Here is a 24,796-nt window from a genome sequence, read left to right on the forward strand (position 1 = left end):
CTGCATGTTCTGGGGTGCAGCAAAATGAAAAATGTTATTCATCTGTGGCGTTTTTAAGTTTGGTTGAAAAGCTGAACAAAAATAGCAAAGAATAGAAGTCTGTCTGTAAAGATAAATAGAAGTCTGTCTGTGTGTAAGTAAAGAAATCTCAATTAAATCAAGTAAGTTGCCTAATAAAACAGTAGCACTTTAATTTACAGATGTATTTTTTGTTTTAACAATCTTTGTTAAATAAAGACACATCATAATAGTGTTACTTAGTTTATGCAGAGTTTATAAGTTGTGAAGGATGTATCAAAGGATTTCCTCTTAGATCACATTGAAGGCTAAGACAAACTGTGAGAGATTCCACTGTTTCTCAGCCCACATGGTGAATAAAGGCTGATCTCCACGTAGCCAAAGGCTAGACACCACTGGACTGGTCAGACTGTCTCCATACTGTGTTAAACCTTGCCAAGGTCTTTTCCAGACTCCTTATGGTGTCCCTCTGAGCTTAAAACTTACTTTTTACTGTACATATGTTTCCAGTAATGCCATGAGCAACTAATAGAGAGTTATCACTTGAGGGAATAGGGGACACAACTATTTTACAATAAGTGCGAGACCTCTGTGGATGACCATGAAGAACTATGGAGAGTTAAAGGAACCAGACATTTGTGATTAATCCATAGAGTCTATCAAGAAGGATCCCCAGAGGGAACCTCCATCTAAACAAAAACTTGTCTAAATGGGAGCTAGTTGATTTACTCTGACAGGAAGCTTGGAACTAATGTGTAAATTAGGAGCAGAGAAGTAGTTGGATCAAGTCTGATGGTTGAATTACTTGATGATGAAGTAGCCAGAATCTCCCACTCATCTGAGAAGTAGAGTTCCATTACATGATGGGAAGGGAATTATCTTGACCTGCAACTCTAAGTGCACTTACACTGGTGACTTCATGCTTTGGAATGGCTCTTTTTAGCTGTAGATTTGTTTTGTGTCTGTGTCTGAATTAACTGTTTATTGAACACTGTAGAACACTGCAATGGTCTTGTTGAGTTTTTCCTCATGGATAAGCCAAGACTGTTATTGTGCCTCACTGCACCATCAAGAAGTCACCACTTGCAATATAGAAAAATTACCTTCTGGCACTTTGCTCTCTACATGTGTGCAGGATTTTAGCAGTGGAAGCAAAACAATTTGGAATATATTTACAGAAACCTACTTAGCATTACCTATTAGGTATAGCCATACAGCATGGTTCTATAAACATAATAACATGGTTCTATAACCATAATGGAACATCAAATCTTTCTACCTTCTGCTTTGTATAGCAAGAGTCAGTAATGTAGGTGCATCCTATGTGGGTACATTGGAAGTTTTAACTGCCTTTTGAAGAACATCGTGGCTTCAAAATGCCTGTAGAAAATGCCTGTATAAAAAAAAATTAAACTGTGTATGATATCATTTGACATTTCTCCATATGTAAGGAAATTTTTAATAAAATTTATGTATTTTGGTGTAATTATAACTAGTAAAAGTTAAAGACACTCTTCACAGAAAGATATCCCTTCATAAATATTTAATAAAACTCATATTTTCTCATTTTGGCAGACAATTCACTGGTTGTTGCACTAGTTTTCTCATGCCCTGAATCTGAGGCATTACTGGGAAGCCTAATTCTATCAAGGATCCGGCAAATTTAGTAATCTGGCTTTACAGCACACAGGCTGGACAACCTCCTTCTAGGGCTGTCAGAGCTTCAAGCCATATCGCCATACTCTTGTCTAACTAGTAATCTTATACTTTTCTCTCTTTTTCTTTCTTTAGTAAGCAGATGGTGGTGGTGCCCGACTGTGTCCTAAAATAGTTTCTAACTTTGCAACCAATTCTACAATTTCTTCACACTCAAATGCATTTCATCTTAGCCCTTTGCTCTGCATCTCAGCACATATACAATGTACACCTAATGGTAGTTTACATCTCATTCCTTTTTGCATTTCTATTCACTTTGTTTTGCTTGGGTACATATAGTCTGAAAACTCCTAAATGAATATAGCCCTACAAACTGAATGAAGAAGAAGATTTCAGCTACAGATTATATTTCTGTACAGAATAAAAAAGAAAACCTATAATAAACTTGCTATAGCGGCAGAGAGTCTGATGTTCAGCCATGAGTCCCTGAACTATATTGCCCCATATAAAAACATGAGATAGCAACAAAAGAGAAGCACTTTAACCATCTTGATATTCAATGAAAGTGCTAACTGCTTTTGTGGAATTACAGTGTTCTTCAGTGTGTTACCTTTATCAAACTGAGGCCTGCATAAAAATGAAATGTCAAACTCTAATACAATTCTAGTCAGTCATACAGTTTATCTTCTTGTCCCCTGATAGAGTTCACAAATTTAATAACTGTCCTTTATCCTTGTCTCAATTCTCTTTCAGCTTTCTATTTAGCTTTCCTTCTGTCCTGACTTGCAGGAAATGCTTCATCTTCCCATAGCAATCACAGTAGAGAGAACAGAAAGACCCAGTATCCCAGTATCAACTGTCATTTCAAAGTGTATGAGGGTGATCAAACCATTTCGATGGACAGAGAAAAAAATGTTCATTGCTGTTCTGTCACATACAGTTTAACCTATTTAGACATTAGCTGCCCAAATTAGCTGTATAGTTTATTAAAACTGAAAAGTTTATTAAGATTCTTATTAGCTGTGCTTCACATTTTATGAGAAAAAAATATATCATTTATCCTTAATTGAAAATAATAGGATTATTTGCAAGAAACTGCTGATAACACAATAAAAATATTTTTCAACTGATTAGAAAGTATAATGATGAATTATTTCCCCTTTTTTTGGTTTCTCTGACTATAACTAAGAATGACTCTTCAGGTCTCAACATGGTCTCCAAATGACAACTATGGTATCATTATTATCAGTTTCTACTTCTTCCAGAACATTAAAAAATGAGAATGAACTGAACTTACATTTTCTCTGAATTGAAAGTACGAAAAGAAAATTTGCTAAACCAACCTATTCCAATGTCATATGTGCCTTTGTGGAGACACATGCAGCCATTAAAGCCTTGACCCTTTGAAATGCTGAGCAAGGTCCATATGTGAAACACTAGCTAGTTCCTTTACAGTTGTGAACTCTCACCTCAGTTTTCTTCCTAGTAGCTAGTCCAGTGCTGTGTTTTGGAATCAGGATGAGAATAATGTTGATAACACACAGATGTTTCAGTTGTTTCCAAGTAGTGCTTACCCTGGCTAAGTCAAGAACTTTTCAGTTTCCCGTGCTCCACCAGTGAGGAGGTGCACAAGTAGCTGGAACAGAGTGTGGCCAGGACAGCTGACCCAAACTGGCCAAAGGGATATTCCATACTATAGAACATCATGCCCAGTATATATAATCTGGGGAGTTCACCAGAAGTCACCAATCACTGCTTGGGAACAGGCATCAGTCCATGGGTGGTGAGAAAATGTTTTGCACATCACTGCTTTTCTACTCCTGAATTTTATTTCTCTCCCTCTTTTTGTTATCTCCTTTTTCATTACTATCATCATTATTAATTACTACAATATTATTTTACTTTATTTCAATTATTAAGCTGTTCTTATCTCCATCCAGGGGTTTTTCTGATCCTCCTCTCCATCCCACCTGGGGGGAAGTGGGGAATGAGCAAGCATCTGCACAGGATTAAATCACCACATTACTGATATTTTCACGGGTCCTGAGAATAGAGAGATCTTGTATCTCTACACATTTAGGAATAAGGGCATTTAATGAAAGAACAAAAGCATAAGAGATGCTGAAGTATTATTTTGCTAAATAAAAACCTGATTCTGTAAAGTAAAAGAGAAAAAGTAGATGTGAGCAGGTTGAACTCTGAGGAGATGAGTGGAAAGGAATATGGGAACGAATCAAGGGACACAGTACTGCCTTAAACTCAAGGAACATTGTTGATGAAAACTGAACTAGCAGCTAGAATGAGGTAAGGGAAGTCGAGGCTGTTGAAAAGCTTACCATCTTTTTGTAGTTGAAATAGAAAGTAACATGAAAATTTAATCAAAAACAGAGTTGATCTTATAGTATGGGAGATAAACCAGACAATATATACAATCTGAGAGAGAAGAAATGTGCAGTACAGGGAATAACTTCATTTCAAGCTTGAGTTGAATATTGGGTTTGTCAGTGGTCACTAACCACTACAGGAAGAAAAAATGGGATCTGGAAATTTTAAATCTAATCTGATCAACCAAACAGTTACTTCCTTTTCTGTCAACTCAGGCATTGGGTTAAATTTTTGGTTTCAGAAAATGTTACTGTAGAGATTTGTCAGCAGTTGCTAAGTTTTGAAATTCCAGGACTAAATTTTCTTGACAGACACTTTTTATTTCTTTTCAAGTTTTAATAACTTGGATTACTGTAACAATATAATAAAATCAATCTTTGAGAAAATTATTTGCATTGGGGACTAGTCTACACAATGTAGAATATTCTGTATACAAAAACTGACAAGAATTTTATAAGAATTTTTTTCCCAAAATCCAACTGACTTTTTATTATTCTTGAAGTTATTTTCCATCCATGTAAACATCAATACATTAGACAATGACTGTCATTAGAAATACTTTTGTATCATTTCCTGTTCCTAGCATGTCTTCACAGAAAGCAGGTTCATGCTGTTATTCTAGGTAACCATTCAAATGCAAAGACTGGATACATTTGGTGTAACATCACTGCTAAACAGTTTGGATTTTAGGTTTATTTTTTCTCTCATTAGAGAACTAACATAAAAAGAGGGGCATTGCTTCCTTTTAAAATTATTCCTAATTAAACATTTTTCTTTACAGATACCACAAATTATATAGAACAACTATTCTGAGAAAAGGAAAAGATAAACCTGAAGTAGCCTGCTACAGGAGAAAAGTGGATTTCTAGTTAAGGTGTTCCATGTAGTTTTCTGAAGATTTCTCTTTAATTCATACCTCTCTAAGAAGTTTCCTCTGTGACCTTAGGCAAGTTGTTTAATTTCTCTGTGCTTCTTTTCTCTTCATGAAAATGTTTTCTTTTTCACAGCATCCTTTTTTATCACCATGGAACCGACAAAATTCATCTTAACTGTGCAAACTCCCAACAATGTGCCAACATGTCTGGCTAAAATAATAGCATATAACAGAGGGAGAAAATAAACTAGAAGACACACTACTTCTGGCATTTCCACTGCTAGAAAATATGCTATCACTTTCCCTCATAATTACTTCAGGTTGCACATTGTTGACATTTACAACAAGAAACAAAACAGCAATAAAAAGCAAATATCGTGAAAGGCAAAAATCTAAAATAATAGGATACTTTGGATCACAATATTTTAATGAAATATTGATCCATTTCTTGAAATGTTGTTTGTGTAAAATATACATATAGTTATTAAATTAGGGTAGCAATCTGGTTTTCTTATTAATAAAAGAAAAACCTTATGAAAATTACTAAATCAATTTATTTTCTTCTAGTTTATTATTTGTTGTAAAATCTGTGAGACATCAACTGAAATGGTTCACTAGACCCTAACGACATCTCAGTTTTTGGAACAATACTGAAAAGAGAAATGTTCCAAAAATGTACATAGATAGGATAGCTGTAGTCAATGTCATAAATATGTTTTCTTGCATGAGTAGAAGTTTGTTGAGTTAGAAAAACATTTACCTCATAAAGTTTTCTACCCAGGTTTGTACATACATTTTGGTTTTTGCATATGTTACATCATCTTCTGCCACTGTCACTGAGAAACAGCAAGCCCCCTGTTGCATCTTCCGGAGGGAGCCTTCTTGATTGTGGTTTGTGTGCCCATAACCTCAGTGAACCCTGGAATTCACAAAGAGTCTCCTTGTGCTGCCACATGCTCAACACAGATGGTATCTTCAGAGAATACGTTGGCAGACACATGCAATTTAGCATGTGCAAACAACATTTTTTCTGGAGCTTGTAAGACAGCCAAAGGCAGGTGTCTTTCACACAGATAACAAAACAGCTCTCTGACCTCATGTTGATACTTTCTGTTTCTCCAGATCCCCAGTTCCAAGACTTTGCTTAAAGTATGAAAACACTAGGTTTCTTCATCCAAATGAAGAAACCTAGTTTCATCTTTTTTCATAAAGATGGGTTTTTTTCTATTTCCAAAGAATAGCTGATCTGTTTTAGCTGAAATTTGTTATGTTCAATGTTCAGCCGAAAACATCACTTTCAATTCAACCAACAGCATAAGGAGGATAAGCACACAGTAAATTTAACTTGAAAATGTAAATTCAGATGTAAATTTTTAAGAACCTACAAACAGCTTCAGTAGGGATTGTCCCTAACACATTCTAGTTCTTTTGCAATGAGTTTCCAAAAGCTTCAAAAGAGTCAAGTGAATGCTATCCCCAGTTTATACAGATTGCGGATCTGGCTAAATGCACTTTAAAGTGATGCAAGATAAAATTTCAAAGCAATATGTAAAGTTTCAATAAAATGAATGCCTGAAGTAAGCTATTGATCCTACTTTGTCTTATAATCCTTCTTTTCCAAACCAGCATTCATATCTGTATGTGGTTTATAAAGTATATAAAACATATATTTTATTCAAACACACATTTTACAGGCAAATGAAAAAACTTACACTCCTGTATACTCAGTTATACCTATGCCAGTAACTGTTTCAAACAAGCATCTTCATGAAGGCTTCTTATTAAGTCACCAGTGAAGACTAAACAAATATTCTAACAAACGTTAAACAGCACTGTAACCCTCAGATTGATTTTTCTGTTACTCAACAGTTGCATCCATGGCTTTTGATTAACTCAGTTTAGAAAGCCATAATCTGTGGTGAATATTTTTTCTTCTGAGAAAAAAAAAAAAGCCAATCCTTACTAGAATTGTGAAAGCATTGGCAGAGCTGAGGAATGAGGACACTAAGGGTCAAGACTCAAATGAAAAATTGTGATTAAATACATTTTTATCCCTTTCTCTCTGCTTCTCAAAATGTGTAATATATGTTTAGCAACAAGTGCCTTTTTGTTATTTCGATCTACATTCTGAAAATTTGAGAATTTAGCATAGTTGCTTAAAAGTATGACTTTGTACCTTACTTTGAGCATATGCTGTATTTGCTACTCACATTTTGTGACAGCAGCTTCAGATAACTTGTTTGCCAAACACACATGAATATTATTTTCATGTGTGAAAGTACAAAGCTAAAAGATTCATATATTTAATGAGACAAAGTTAATCATATTTATATACATATTGGGTTGAAAACATGAACCCAGCAATATCAAATTGTAAAATTTTACCAACATGGTCAGTGATTTCAACTTTTAACACAATAGCTATTAGAAAAAAAACAGTTGGAAGAAAGAATGAAAGGATAAATATACCACCTTGCATCTACAGTACAGATAAGGAAATCTAATTTCAAACATTTTCGTTGATTTTCTATGTGAGCTTGGACAAGTTAGATAACAGCATGTTTCCTTTCAGAGATATCAAAATGGCAAGTTGAAATGGAAAACAAAATGTCTTCTCTGGAAATAAACTGAAAATAGTCCTTATTTGTTAAACAGTTAAGTTTGGTTAAATAACATTTATCAGTGGAATTATATTTAATCAAAATATCCCCCAAAACATAGTACAATTTCTGTCATGTTTCAAATACATATACTTCAAGGTATGTATCTATGCCATTATATTTACCTCACTGCTCTCAAGATATGCGTATATGGTAGACTGTAGAAACTTATAGAGACTCCTGACCAAGCTTTCTAAAAGCAACGAGAGAATGAACATTAGTATGGTTGTCCCATCAGGTGAACCATGTGATATCATGTAGTGTTGAAGCCTGCTCTGCTGGACAGCTAGACCACCAGTGGTAAGCAGATCAGAGGCAGCCCCCAACAATCCAGGACCCCTTCCTGGCTTCCCTGTTTTGTCTTATGAGTCAAGATATGTCCTGGGGCCCAAATCTAATAGCTAGTTCTCTTGTTTCTCTACCATCACTTCCTGGATGGGTACCACACACAAATAACTTATTTTTCATCTAAACTGAAATATATTTCTAAATATTTTAAGGTGTTTTTAGAGCTGAGAAAATTGCAAGCTACAGCTGAAATAGTCATTACTGTGTCTCAGAATGGTCACAGTAGCTAAAGATGGAAAATATCACATCAGCTATTTCACTTTCCTGCATTATAGAAACCTCTTAGAGAAAATATACCAGTCCCCACTCAAAAGCAGAAACTTTCCATCTCCTAGGTGTTATTCAAAGACTAAAAGAAGTAAAGAGAAAAAAAAGCTGAAAGGGAAGCTCCTTTAGTTGATGGTTTCAACAGGAATGAATGTTAGATGGGCAGTCTTGCTGCAGGTTAGAACTTGCAAAGATTTCTCCTTAGTTGAAAGGCAAGAGCACACTCTTTCAGTGTAGTCAGCCTAACTGTAACACTTCTCCATAATCACATAATAAATTTCTCTCACCCTTGTAAATCTTTTAGAAAAGTGCATGATGGTATCCAGTCACAAATTACTGGATAGTTTCTTTTAAATAATTACATTCCTGTAGGATAAAGGAAGCTCCACAATACAGGTCAAGATAGAAGATATCAAGTTCTTTTACACATACCATTGAAGAACAGTATAGCCAGACTTGAATAGAATAACACAGAGAGAGCAGAAATAAAGTATATACATTACATACAAATGTACCAGATTGCATGGAGGAATCTGCAGAGATATGCTGATGCAGCCTGATATATCATCAATGTAAAACAACTGGCTACTACTATAAAACTGGAAGAATAAAGTTTCATTTTAAATGCTCTGAGAGGAGTATTTCAGTGTGGTAGTTTAGACACAGACAGTCATGATGGCACATATACAAATACACTGCAGATTTTTTTTTACATGAGCAAAGCCTGAGAGCCTGGCTTTGTGTGGTAACAACTGCATACACATTTGATAATATAAAACTAATCAATTTGCTAATTAATAGATCCAATAATTTACTGACAGAGGCAGATATTGATGATTATACATTGATGTCCAGTTTTACACTGCTATTCAGTATGTATAAGACAGAGAAAATTATGGTGAACATTTAGGTTGAAATGGCCACGTTCTTTTCACATAAGTAAAGCATCACAAGATGTGAATATATTTGCTGTATATTATATGGCAAAAAGAGTAACTGTAGTAGCTCTACACCTTGTACAGTAGAGGATGTCAGTGACAGAATTCTTTAATGAAGGTTTACGTTTTGTTCTTAAAAGCTATCAACTTAGAAGGTAAGACAAAGCTGACACAAAACAAGAATTAAATAACTGTTGTGGGTTTATTTCCTGCAACATTTCGTTTATTTTATTTCTACGGCAGCCTTAAAGCTCTGCAGATCTCTCTTATTGGAGGATATGGAAAAAAATAACAACAGTAAGTAAATAGGCTGAAATTATGTGCTCATAGTGTTATGAACGCTTGCACAAAGGTTACCCTGGTAACCTATTGACAGATTGCTGGCTGTCTTTTAAGTTTCCCCCCAGTAAGTCATTCCAGAGCTTTACGTGCTGGGCCAAAGAATACTGACTGATTATTCAAATGTCTGGCATTTCTGGGCAAGAAAACTATACCATTGACATTCTCAGAATATATTATGTGTCCTTAATTTCTGGTTTAGGTAAACAAGTTTTTCTTATCGGCAAAATCCCTAAACATGTAACTTTGAAGTAGCTCATCAGAGGATGCTTTTCTTCAACTTTGTGGTGACATCTACAACTCAAAATAAACTTTTTCTTATAGATAGCATATTCACTTGGAAGCTGTCTGACAGTACTCACTGAGAAAATAATAGAAATATCTAATGAAATTTACAGGATGGTTAAAATAGACTGCACAGTAATATTTAGAACAATTATACCATGCAGTCCAAAGTAACTTTAGCTACTCAGTTTAACAGACTTTAAGGATAGAAAACACCGTTAAATCTGTGTCACTACATTACATTTTATCCAATTATGTCTGCATTGAACTCAATGTCAAAAGTTTGACTAAATCATCATCACTTTGTGAATAAATTGTACCTTCTAAGAAGGCAACCAGGTTTAACCAGGACTTTAGCAAGGGAGGAACAAACTGACACGTCCCTTGGTAACTTGCTCTAGTGGTTTGTCTTTTCCCTTTTTTTAAAAATATACAGGTCTACTTAAAATGCCTAAACTTCTCTGGTTTCAATTTCCAGTACCTGGTTCTAAGTTTTTATTTCTCTACAAGATTTAATAGTTGTTTACTAGACCGTCAGTCATATGACTGATTGTATACTGCACTTAAGTCACTTTCCAATGTTGTTAAAAATAAGCAGAATGATTCTTTCAGTCACAGCCATAATACAAGCCTCCTTTTTTGGTTTGAGAAGCTTTTGCACTTATTTCCTCACTCTTTTTTTTTTTTTAAGTCCTTCAGGGACTGTGTACATCAAAACTTTTTTAACTATTCCAGTGTGTCTTATGCCAAGGTAAAAATGTTGGTCTGCCACCTCTCACTTACTGCTCTCCCATTTTTCATTTTCCTTGGTTCATCAAAATTCATGTCAAAATTTCAGAACAGCATTGAAATTTAGTCTTCTTGAAAGAGAGTATAATGTCAAGGATGGCTAAACAGATTCAAAACAAATGAATGTTGAAAGTTATAAGAGAAATATAAAAATCCATGTAACGTGATATGTAAACAGGAATATGTACTATGTCAACTGTAGCAAAATTGTCCTTAACCATTTTGGAAAACTTTTGCTAGTAACCACAAGGCAGTCATCAGCTATGCAGAACACTGTACATTTATACACAGAAAAGTTGTGACTGAGAAGATGGCAATAAACCTCATCTTTTAAACTAAGGGCCATGGGATGCATAGTGGGAAAGGCTCCTACTGGTTCCCTGTGCTTTTGATCAGGCCTTTTATACATACACAGAACAAAGAGCACTTCTGCTTCGGGGATCTTCAATAAAATTCTTAAGTCTTCAGCAGCTGGGTGGAACTCATTTATCTCCCTCAGTGGGATAAATGAACAGTTGTTAAAAAAGAGAAAGATCACTTCTGTCTGTTTCCAGCATTACAAGAAAGGATCAACTTCACATAGTCATTCTTCTGATTTAAGCTCTTTAATTAAGACATGATGCTTTTTAAGAGTATTGTCTTTCTTGAAAAAATTACTTTCACCTCAAAGTAAATTCTATTAAAATAGTAGACTCCTCGGAGGTTAAATGTGATACACACATGGAAAACAGCTGCATTTGCTAAACAATAAAAGATATATGGATAATGAGATGCTATTCTACAAGAAAAAAAAATGAGAAAAATAATTTTGGAATTATCTGTACGGAGAGAAGCAAAGCAGTGCAGCAGTTTTACTAATGTCAGCATATATACTCGCTCAGTTCATGAGAGGCTATGCCATTTTGCATAAGCCATTATCAAAGGTGCACTTTCATGTATAATTATTGGTGGGCACTCACACAGCAATATGTTTTCTCGTATCCTGTCATCTCTCTTTGGTCACGTTTAGACTTGTTTGTAAATGACTTACAAATAATGACATTGAAATGCTTTGCCACTTTTACACATAAATCTCATCAATAGCTGATGAAACACCAATGGACTCTGTTAAATGGACTGTGCCAACTTCTTCATTTTCAGTATGAAAAAGACCATGCATAAATAGCAGAAAGTGCTGTATAAAGTAAAATGAAAATATCTGTCATATTGTAAATATTCTGCTGAGAATCTGATGGGAGAAATAAAATCACTGCTGAAATATATATAATACTTGGTAGATAGGTTTTAGACACTTAGAATTGCATATTATTCACACAAATTTTCTCTCTCTGTTTTTCAGTCCTAGCAGTACCACCTATTTTATGAATACATGTTGACTTTGGTTGAAATGTTTTTTTCATCTAATAAGAGAAATCAAATGAGAAAACAGTGAAGAAATATTTTTTTTGGAGAAGGTAATGTTCAGCTACCCTTGGCAATTATTTGAATCATCATAACATGTTCTGTTGGTGACGTAGAGTTAGACCTTTTTTGAGTGGGAGTAATCCAGTGACTTCTCTCAGCTTCTAGAAGTTAAGAATGTGCCTCATCATATCCCTCATCATATTCCCAGGCTTTCATCTTTCTTCATAATTTATTTCATCTTTCTTCTCTAGACTTTCTTAATAGTTTCTTAATATCTGTAAGTTTCAAAAATCCACTGAGATTTTGTTCTGAAGAACTTAGAAATTATCTAATATTAATGGGAAATTTCTACAGAAGAGGCATTGTCCACTGTGTGCATCTCTATGGCATTATGTTAATCCAAGAATCACCTAGATTCTCACTGGATTTAACTCCATTTGATTTATTTTTACAAGATTTGATTTGGTTTTCACTTTACCTCACAAATGAATATTCGGACATCTACCTATTCAGCAATTTTCAAGAAACTTATGTCTGTAATTTTTAGAAGATAAGTGTTTTTCCATATAAAATAATCAATTTTAAATATACACAATTGCACAATAACAAATTTTAATTAATATTATTATTTCACAGTTAGTAAATCTCTAGTATGTAGAGAAGGAAAAGGAGGAAGATGAGAAGGAGGAGGACAAGGAGTAAAAAAATGAGGTATTCTTATTCTTTTTGATATTTGCAACTTTATTTCTGCATCCTTTCTACATCATTAAGTAGTGAGTTTTTGTTTGACTGATAGCTCAATGTGGTAAAACACGTATAAATTATGCATAGCCATTCCATGAATGTAGCATCCACAGGTGAGGACTGCTGACAGATAATGAGGTTATAATGAACTTCTTTATGTCTGACTCAATTTTACATACAGTAAAAAAAGGTTTTGGGTTTTTTTGTTTTTGTTTGATTGTTGTTGGTTTGATTTTTTTTCAGTATTGCAAGAGTGTTATAGCCTTAATCCTTCATTGCAAATACATTTATCCTACCTTCTGAAAATATAAACCTTGTGGAAAGGGTACAGTGATAAACTAAAAAATACACTCCTACAACATTCTTTCTCAATTTTTACTGTACTGTTATTTTATATGTTGTTTTGGATGTCCTCTTTCACCAAGTAAATACTTATCCTTCCATTATGCTTCTACACATTTAATAATGTAGTTTTAAAAGATGTTTCAATTTGAAAGTTGACTTTTTTATCTCTATATATTTGCAGTTGCACTGATTGTAGCGATTTCAAGTAAAGGCCACTAAGTTAATAGAGTCAATACATTTCTATGTTAATTACACTTTGTGCTGTATAAATGGAAAATAAAAAAGGTCTTTTTATTAGGCCATCAGCCAAGCTATGGCTTCAGCACTGATGTCTTCCCCTCCCTAAAAGCACTACGGTTGCAATAACTAGGCTCACTTTTTAGAGAGTTAGATGACATGACATATTTGGATATAATCTAAAACATTATTTGCATGGTTGGTTATTATTTTCCCCTCTTGGCTTCAACCTGTCCGATTGAGAAGGATTAAAAAGACTATTATAGGCATTGGATTTGTGTTGCTACAGAAGATGTAGCAGTGGATGGCAGACCGCCAGGCAACAACATGAAAGTGGATGTGTCAGATGTTATGCACATCACTACTTGAAAAAATACAGAGCTATAGTTGTATTCCCTATTGCTGCAGCTGGGAGCCACGTTTCTATGATTTACAATGTTTCCACCATTTGGGAGAATAGAAGTTGTTTCAATGTTATTATGAAGTGGAAGTAAAAAGACTAACTGCAAGTTTGTTTATATTTGAAGTCCTCTTCATGTGTCGGTACTAGTACGATAACTACTGTTTACATATGTAGGCAATATATTTATGGTGAGAGCTCACAACTCAAAACACAACCCCCAAATTTTCACTGCCATATTAAAAAAATAATTAGAAATAAAAGAAAACAAAAGACAAAATAAGATGTCAGATGGTCAGAATTTTTAGTCTACAATACTTTTGAAACAGTTGATTTGTCTTATGGTCTGTTCTTCATGGATTTTTCACCATATATCTATATATGTAGCAAAAATTTTTCATGTTTATGTTGCATCAAAATGGATAATATATAGTCATATATGTGTCATTTTTAAGTTTTTAGGTGATATTAATCTTCAGTTTTTTCGCTTCTGAGCACATTGCAAACTTCCTTTCCTCTATTCAAATAATAAATTAAAAATTACAAATTGTTTTACATTTACATAAGTATTTCATAAGTATTTATATAACTATAGCTCCAAAAATCACTGATCAATTTGAGTAACATAAGGGGCATTGATGTACCTTCACAAAATTTTAGATGTAGAACATAATCATGCAAGGCTTAAAACATCAAAGCAAACAGAAATACTATATAAAAAGAAAAGGTATTAGAGGATTGTAAGGAAGAAAAGAAAAGAATAAAATCAAAATACAGCCTGTGCTATTGTTTTCTCTACTCAATTTCCATCCAAATCCTAGTTCTGATATCTGATTATTCTCAGATACTAATAAAAACAAATTTACCTGAGAGTTACATAAGGAAGGAGTTCAGGTGTCTATTTCAAAAGTACATTTTACGTTAAATGAACTCTAATGTTATTTTCACATTCACTTTTTAGTTTGTCCAATTATTAAAAATTATGCCAATTTACTTCAGAATTACTTTAACTACAAAGATAAACTGAAACCTCCAGACTGAAATATTTATTTATAAAATACATACCAATACTTTTAGGGTCTTGAGAACATTCTGCATGATGTTTGTATGCACTGACCCATTTTTCTATCATATCTCTTCTTGTTTCATACGAAAAGTATGGAATTCATAAGTTTTCCACACAGAAAGACATTTGAGATCCTGGGCTTTCTTGGTTTCAAGGCAAGTGCTTCTCCTAGATGAACTCAAATGCCTGGTTTACCAGCAGACTGCTCAGCCTGTTTGCATCTGAGAACAGTGATTAGTTGATTTTGTGTGACCCTAATTAGCAGGAGATTTTGTGCCTTGAGTGGCACTACAGTTTGTGCTAACAGTGAATATTACCACACTTACCTCTGCAGTGCATGGGTTTTTTTGTGGCTCTAACAATAAGTATGTCAATAAGCTTTGAATGTGAACCCACTGCCTAGAGAATTATCACTTTCATTATTCTTTATCTCCTATCTTCTGACATGCAGATGAAAAAATTACTGAAGAGTTAGTCAATAATAATTAATGCAATAATATTAAGTATGAGACAAATGTCTAAAGTCAGGCATTGAAGTGCAAAGGTTATTTCATTGGGTTTTTTTAATCTAAGCACTTTTGGCAATGTTTTGGAAAAAAGCGTGCAACTAGCTAGGGAGAAATTGCGTTTTGAACATATGTGCTCTAAAATATATGAGCACTTTCAAAAATTCCATTTCTTGATTTCCGTATCTTTTGCTGTTTTTCTAGCACTATTGTTTTTTGCTAGAGAGAACACTGTGTGAGTCCTCTAATATAGCAAAGGCTGATGCCATGACATTTCTGTCTTTGCCCTTCCTTTAATTATGTTTCATGCTGACCCTCTCGCGTGGAGCCAGTACCAGAAAGCACAGCTTTGATAGTAGTGTTTACATGAATGTTTGATAAGCATCTGTCAGCCTTTAGCACTCTACAAGACTGTGTAACACAAAAGGCAGCCAGGAAACCCTGGAGCTTTTACCACCTGAAAGTGTAATCTGTGTGTTTTCTGAATTTCAAATGAGGACAGAAATTGTTCTTTTGTAACTCAAAATATAATTTATGTATTATTTACTATAAGAATATATTAATCAGAAAAGATGGTTGGTACTTTTCATTAAATGCAGCTTTCAGGAGCAAGGTCAAGATATCTTTTAATACGTGCTTATATTATTAAATTGTCTTTGATCCTGTTAGATGAAAAAAAAGACATATAGCATGAAATAGTTGACAAGACTAATGACTACATCAATATAAGTGAGAAATTAATTGCAAACATTTAGACTTATTTTTTTCATTTCAACTCTGTTCTCAATTTTTTTTATTTACTTTCTGTAGAAATTTCAAGAATCATAGAATAATAGAACTGCTTATCTTGGAAAGAACCTTTGGACTGAAAGAAGCAAAGCTTTGCTTCTGCTTGTATTAAGCTGTTACAGTACCTCACTATCCTCCCCGTAAAGAATTTCTTTGTAATAACTTATATAAATCTGCCCAGTTTCAGCCTTGTCCTGTCACTACAGACCCTTTCTCCAACTCTCTTGTTGCCCCTTTAGATATTGGAAGGCTGTGATAAGGTCTAGTTGGAACCTTTTATTCTCCAGGCTGAACAACCACAAATCTCTTCACAAAAGAGATCCTACAGCCCTCAGATCATCTTGGTGGCACTCATCTGGACTCACTCCAGCATTTCCACATCATGTCCAGAGCTGGACACAGTACTCCAGGTGGGGTCACATGAGATCAGAGTAGAGGGGGAGAGTCACCTATCTTGACCTGCTGGTCAGGCTGCTATTGGTGCAGCCCAGGATACAGGTGACCTCTGGGCTGCAAGAGTACATTGTTGTTGGGACATGTCAATTACTCATCCGTCAACACTCCCAAAGTCCTTGCTGGAGAACTTCTCTCAATCCATTCTCCACTCAGCCTGTATTTGTGCTTGGGATTGCCCCGAACCAGGTGCAGGAGCCTTCCAGAGTCCTTTTGTTCATGATGTTCACACAGGCTGTGGTGGTTTGAGACCCGTAAAAATCCAATTCCCGAGTCCAAACCTCCCTTCCACAACTCAACCCAGTGTGAGAGGGGTTTTCCAGACACAACACAAGACTCAATATGGGGGGAAGGGAATTATATTACAATTATTACACAAATAACTATTATAATACATTATATACACAATTCTAATTATCTCTCCTATGATAAACCAGTATTTACATTGGATTAAATCTCTTTTCCCTCCAATAAAAGTTCAGAAGGGAAGAAAGATCCCTTCCACCTTCAGGGCAGCAGTCTCTCCTCCTCAATGCAGCAGCTGTAGCTGGATTGTTCTAGCTGGATCTCTCTCTCCATTACACACAAGGGGGTCTGCTCTCACCCCTCTCAGTCCTTTGACTCCAAGCAAAGGTCTCTCTCCCATGAACTGTGAAGCCGGGACAAAAGCTCACCTCACCACGTCATGGGTGTAAGACCCCCATGAAGGTCCCTTTCTCAGGGGATTCAAGCTTCCCTGAGTCAGAACGTCTCGGGCAGCTTTCAGTTGAAAGTCTTTGCCTCAAGTGTTCTATCAGAGCTCCTGTGCTCTGTCTCAAAGCTGCCAGCCTGGCAGCAGTGGGGGTGCAAGGCCACCTCCTCCGCATTCCGTCCAGCCATCCCGGTCCAGTTTCCAGGGCGTTTCTGAGCTTCTCAGCTCCTCTCTCTGGTGCTGCTGCATTTCAGGACTCCCTGAGAGTTTGGAAGTCCACCCCTCCTTTCTAGGAGATCTCAGAGGGGTTTTGGGGAGCTTTAATTCAGTTCTTACCCCAAAACTGTCTCTGTAGAGCTTAGTCCTCTCTCTCTCTCTCCATTAGATATCTCTGTGTCTTCCTGCTTGGCTGCATGCCGCCTTTGCTGCTTCTTCTTATCTTCTTGGCTTTCAGCCATAGCCTTCCACTCAGTGCTGCCTTTGCCACCGCTTTTCTGTCTTCTGCTGCCCACTCACAGTGGAGAAAGTCTCCCAGCTTTTCACTCACAGACCTCGGTCCAGTTTAACACTGTTTCCGGGTTTCTGCAGCCCCCCAGCTGGGGCTGGGGGGCCGTGGCCCCCAGCAGGGCTCCCTAGCCCCTCAGCAACTCATGGCTTCACAACATGGCCACTTCTTCTCCAACTACATCATCACCCTTCTTTTCCAGTCTGGTGTGATATGTTTAAATTTTGCGGGGGCGCTGATTGGATCAACCCCAATGGACACCACCCCCTCAGGGGTTACCATTTTTTTAACTCTAGGGGAAAAACACTTTTTTTTCCCCACCACACAGGCCCTCTTGTCAAGTCTATCAGGGTCCCTCTGGATGGCACTCCTTCCCTCCAGTGTGTTGACTGCATCACGCAGCTTGGTATCATCAGCAAACTTGCTGAGGGTGCCCTCAATACCACTGTCCATTTTGCCAACAGTGAAGATGTTAAACAGCACTGGTCCCAATACCAGCGTTCCCTGAGAAACACCAATGGTCGCTGGTCTCCACTCAGACATGGAGCAGTTGACTGCATCTCTTTGAGCGAAACTATCCAGCCAATTATTTATTCACTGGATGGTCCATGTCTCTCCAATTTAGAGATAAGGATGTTGTGTGAGACACTGCCAAGTGAAGATTGAATATTCATGAGGTACAAGATATCTTTCGTGTCTTGATATCAGGCACATTGCTAGTCCTTAGCAAATACATAATATTATTTTTTAGTGAACTGATAAAATGCATTTATCTATTGACTGCTTAAAAATAGGCAGAAAAGAAGTCTGAAAATTCCTGAGTTGATATATGTCATTTTTCCAGCCCTATACTCTTTATACACTTTTTTAAATAAACTTGTAGCTGTTCATTGTTTATTCTATAGGAAAACTGGAAATGGACCTTTATGAGATCATGCATATAACAAACATTTTTTTGTTGATTTGCACTTCATACAGATGTTCTACAATATACACATGATGAGCTTAGTGTCTTCTGTGGTGTAACTATTTATTTCAACCTGGAAAACAGAAAACACAGTATTTTCACTGCTTGGAATCATACTGAGGCAGATTGAGCACATTTAGGCATATTGAAGAAATTTGAATCATTTCACATCATTTGAGTGAACATTTTGATCATACTGCTAGATAAAATGAAATTCCACTTAAATTAGATTAAGACTACCTTTTACCACAAGAGATGCTTCCATGCTTCTCCTTGTGACAATTCATGCTTGTATCTCACAGCTTTTAATGACTAATACAGAGGGATAGGTCAATTTTTGGAATTTTTTTTGACTTCCATTCTTCAGGAGGTAACTTTGACTCTGACTTTTTTCAGACTTTGTTCACTGCAAACAGAATTTCTTACATTGCCAAGTATTAAGACAAGCACTGTGAGACAGCACATCCATTCTCCCACACAGAGAAGGTCGGATGAGAGTCATACAAGCTAAAAAAAGGTATGGAAGAGGCCCTTCTTAGCATTAAACAGCAAGCAAAGGAGCATTTGCAGGAGCATACAAATCTAACTCCAGACTGCAGGAAAGTTCTTGATGCTCTAGTACACCACTACACCTAAGTCCTTAGTCCTTAAGAAATGAAAGATGAGAGATGACTGTATCTGTTATTGAATAAATCCTAGGCAATTCTTCTGTCCTTTTTTATTAAATAAGAGCAAGCTAAGTTAGCAGTTTCACCAAGAATCAGTGGGCTCTTTCGTACCATCCCATCTCTATGTGCTGTATGCAGGATTAATGTAAGCATGCAAAAATGGATGGAAATCCACCTGGATCAATTAGAGAAGAGAGTTCTGAAATACAAAATGGAGAGAGAGTGAAAAAGCAACATAATATTAATGAACATTTAAAGATTCCACTCGGTGTTCGAGGTGCCATTGATTAGCCTGCCTCACAAGCAGCCTCTTAGTGTTCCCAGTTTTAAGCCAGTTGGTGTTTTCTTTCAGAGAAGGGCTTTGTATGCTCAATTCTGCTCTCAATTACACTGCCACATATTAGGGGCAACTGTTATCTTCAAAGGAATTATTCTATTCACTCCAGTGTAACTCAGATTAAAATATGCCCCTAAAAACTCTATTAAAAAATGTTGAAAGGTTATGGCAATTTCTATATACTATGTGAATCAGTTCCAGAGAAAACATGTTTAAAAGACCATGTTCATTGCTATAATATTAGAAACAGTCCTTTGTTGTCTTTAAAACCTATTTTAAGTTGATCACAGATTTTTAAATTGGCACATGTGCTTGTCAAAATATGCTGCTCTAAAATTAATTTTCTTTGAGGAGTGTTTCCCTGAATATTGCAATCAATTAAAAACATGCTAATTTACACTCCCTAAGGCTAGATATCTATATTTAATCTTTTCAATGCTTTCTAACACTACCAACGATTTTCCTCTACACATTGGAGTAAGTACAGGAAAATGTGGAAGCAGATTTCAACCAGTTTGTAATGTTTTTCTTAAACAAACAATGAGAATATTGCTAATTAATATATTCCATTTTTGTGCACAAGCTGAGAAATTGCACAGCTTGCTGAAACTAATGAATCACAGAAAGTCTCAATCTTGAAGGGAGAGAAATACACTAAAATCTAGTACTTATAGGTCTCCACTACATAATTTTCACAAACAACAAATTCATCACAGTCTCAAATATCCAGATATGCATTCCTAGTATAAGATACAGGTGCAAAAATGAAAGTGTAAATTGTACTGGTAGACTTGAAAATCAAGCCTTTCAGGAAAATGGTTTTTAACATGCAAACTTACAACTGTAGGATACCTATTAATGGTATACCAATTTGAATAAACACACATAGGACCTTGTTTTCAATTGCTTGTCACTTTGCCAGACTTGTTTTAATAGAAATTTCTCTCTTGAACAGCTTGATAAAAAGTGGATTTGTGAAGCACCATGTTTACAGTCTATTTCTCCTAGACTTTAGTAAAGCTGAATATACTTACATACTTATACTTACATGCAGGGACAAGAAAGACTTTCCTTGCAATTCCCATCTATTTCTGTCAAAGAATCATATAACTGCATTTATGCTAGAATCATGCAGGGAACATGTTGGACCTTTGGAACATAACCATCTGTAAAAAACTCTCTGGTGCAGTTCTGGCTCTGGGTCAACTATGACTCTCCCAGACAATTACCATGCACAGTTGGGAGTTACAACAGGCCAAGGACTAGTCCTGTTAGGCAATTTGGATGATGTCACCCTTGTTGGAGGGGGAAAGAGTGCAATAGTGTGGACATGAGATGCTCTATTCCAGCTGGCCTCAGTGATAAGAATGGTCCTGGGAATGTTTGATTTATGAGTATAGACGTAGTCTATGGAGCCAAGGGGAGGAATTGAAAACAGCTGTCCTATGCTCTCGGTGCCCAAACTGCCAACCATGGGTAGTACAAAGAGGCAAGATATTGCCAAAGAACCAGGAAGGAAAGACTAAGACAGATGTTTTGTTCCTGGACTTGCCTGAGGAGGGAAATAGTGGGATTGTTTAGGTTTGGAATCTTGTTTGGGTGAAAAGTGGGAGCAATGGTTAAGACAGTGAGCAGTCTTTATGCAGTCAATCAAGGCTTTAATTTACATCCTGCCTGATTTAGGACAGCTAATAGAGATACTTAACAACTATGCCAAGAGCTTTCCAGCAAACCGCTTTCAGTTTTTCCTGTTGATGCCGTTGCACTTTGATCAAAAGACAAAATTTTCAACTAGGACAGGAGAAAGAGGGGCCTGGAATCAAGGCCAGATAGTGCCAACAGCAGACTGCTGGGCACTCTGTTCATCCTCTGCTGGGTATTTCTACAACCTAGCAAAAAAGGTACAGTCTAGTCTTAAATAAGGCTTAATTTCACAAAGTTTCAATATTTTCTGTACAATAAATAGCGCATCCTTCCTTACACATAGTTTAGTGGTCAAAACTAGGTATGAAAGGTTTGTACACAAGATTCTATTAATTTTTCATTATTGCTATTTTTTATTTGTTAATTTCTACTCTTCAAAGTGCAAATACATAATTTCTTTCGTGTTTTCTATACAAAGGACTTTATTCAGCTCTTTCTTACATACAAATGGTAGTATACCTGTGAGCGTGCCTTTTTTCCTACAGTTAGAAATTTTAACAGTATTCTTCTTGACTTCAGCTTCTGCAAGGTAAGCAAGAGGTAGCACTCAAGTTATACAAGACATGGTTCTTCAGCACTTGTGGAAACAAACTCCTGAATTTTGGAGGCCAACAAAAAGAGGAAGAGTCAACAATGCATATTACTCATGAGCATTAACCCACATGTCTATTCTAACTGTAAATCCATCAGGTTTAAATACAATTAAAATAACATATAAAGATTCTAAGAAACAAATTGGTGCTTTCTTGTCCCCTTCACTTTTGGCTTTATTTTATGGCTGTAACAGATGGCTCCAACAAAAAATAAATGTTATCTACATTCGCTGGTTATTTATTGATGTGAAATTATTCATATTCATAACAACTACAATGTTAACCCTACTGTAACAGGAAACACCTGTCTCACAATTCATTTTTGTCTTTCTACCTACTGGCTTGCAAGTTACAGATTTTTGTCAATCTTTTCCTATGACATAAAACTTGACTATTAAAAGTCAGCAAAATCACTGAGGTTGAGTCTGGCAGAGGCTGAACTCAGTACTCATACAGCAATTGTACTGCTTCTGTAGCCTAAGTAGTACCTACCAGTGTTTTATCTTAAGCCAATGAGTGAACATATCTTCCAGACAAAGTATCTGATGCACTGAAAAATAATTCTCTCTTCCCTTTCGATGAAAAAACCTGAGGAAACACAAACTCATTTACAAACTTATTCATGCTTAACAACACTGTGGAATAAGCATGTAGTGTTGCTTCTGCTTTCAAATACTAGAGTATTGGTGTTATCTGATGTAAGGAAAGTGATTTTCCCAGAGAGACATGCAGAAAACGACAAACTGGGCAATCACGCCTTGCAATAACTGTCTTGAGAATGGTGGCTGGAACAAAAACGGAAAAAGTTAAAATCTGTTGAGGTGAAACTAAAACAGAAATTTTGGGGTAAGGATATGAGTGATTTAACAAAATAAGATAAAATGATACATTTTGCTTCAACTTAATGTTCATTTGACTTGAAAACTAAAGTTTTCCCTTTTTTTCCCCCTACTGGTTGCATTCTGTCGAGGAAAATCTCAAGCGCTATTTGAAAATGAAAAATTGCACAGCTTTAAAAATGTCAGAATAAATTTCAGTAGCATATATTTCAAGAAATAAAACCTTTCTTTTTAGAAATATCTACAAATTTTTAAGTTTTGACTTTCTGGCCAACTTTGGATAAATTTGAGTTTGTTGAGATTTACTGTCCAAACTAGAAATGCAATTTTCCCACAAATCTTGTGATTTTTTCACTGAAAATAAAGTTTCCAATTCTATATCATGGTTCTGACTCTAATTCCATATTTGAACTGCTGAAATACAACAGCAGAAACACAAAAAAAGAATAAAAAAACTTTAAGCTTCAGAAGATACAGGAATCAGGTGCCAATTTCAAACAGAAGTACTTGACATACTTGGTTGAGCTATTATAGCATGAAACTTCAGATCTGGAGACATTCTAACAGTGTAGGAAGGATAGATATTATTTTAAAAATTAATGTAATAGAGCTGGTGCTTTCATTAACTTGCTATGTAATTACTTTTTTTTTTCCCCCTACCTTTCTCAGGTATTTCACAGGAGTCCAGTCTTCTTCTTTGTGTTATCTAGAATGCTGGTACAAATGTTTCTTGATCACACTTGTGAGTTACAAATTAATAAAAGTTGCATATAAAGCTACAACACAGTAAGAATTTTTTCATGCTTTGAAACATTTAACACATGTTTACATAAGAATCTTTGTGTAAAATCTGGGATAAATCTCTCCCAGAGATTAACTTTGAAAAAGGCCTTTCACAGAGACCTTTTCACAGAAACATGAGTAAGAAAGTGGGCAGGGGTGAACCGTCTTTGATATGCTTGCCAGCTTTTAGAAAGCCCCTCCAACATCTTGATGCCTCTCTCATACAGACTAGAACATGGAATCCTCAGAGGTCTTTTATGCTCCAGGTTAGTATAACGCAAAAGTATATTTCTGAACTCACTTCTTTCTGGCAACACATGGCTTTACGACATTCAGGGAGAATGTTCTTGCATTATGAGTACAAGGTGGCTGATGAGAACAACAGAATTGTGACATGCAGGTGGTGTAGGACTGAACATGAGCACTGAAAGAGAGGGAGGGGATATGTCTCCTTATCCCCGTTCCTCACAATCCTTCAGTTCTACAGTGTTAAGAAATCCAGTCAAACCTTTAAAAGAATGTCCTCTTTTAAGTGATACTGCTTCGTATATTTATCCATACAGACCAGTAGACAGGCAGTAAATATCATTTATTGAAGATGGTATAGAAGCAGATGTATTTTTCAAGAATGACTCTTACTTTGTGTGAGGTAGCCATCCTTTGACCAGTCTAGACCTCTAAAAATGGTTCGGGTGTACTCTGGTACTGACTGTGAAGTAAACTGGTTAAAAGGGGGAAAAGCACACTTTTCCACACATTACCATGACATATAAGCTTTAGGCAATTAATTTCTTATTGTTTTCCATTGTGTAACTGATCAGAAGTAGCATAAAGCAGGAAATCAGAATGTAGATCCCAGAGAAAGTATGATATATAAAAAACCCCATATGTACTTCTATCTGCTTTTTTTTTCTTTTAAGCACACGTTCATCAGTAATATAAGCTGAATGAAGGTTCATTATGTAGTAATAAATTAAAGAAAGCACTCACAGATTTTCTCCCTCATTAAAAACGCTATCTTGTAAGTTCTCAATGTGACAAAACCTCTTAACGTCACTTTGTAGTTCTCACACTATAGGAATGCACAAAGTGTCATATTCAACAAACAGTGTAACATAGAAATTAATCCATTGCTGTTAAAATTGTGATTCTTCACCACAGAGGTTAATACTGAGGTACAGAAGCAAAACTGCACAATCAGGTTAT

This window comes from Pipra filicauda, unplaced genomic scaffold (assembly GCF_003945595.2).
Source record: "Pipra filicauda isolate LSUMZ 115617 unplaced genomic scaffold, ASM394559v2 scaffold11_size5308982_pilon, whole genome shotgun sequence".
In the NCBI taxonomy this organism is placed as follows: domain Eukaryota; kingdom Metazoa; phylum Chordata; class Aves; order Passeriformes; family Pipridae; genus Pipra; species Pipra filicauda.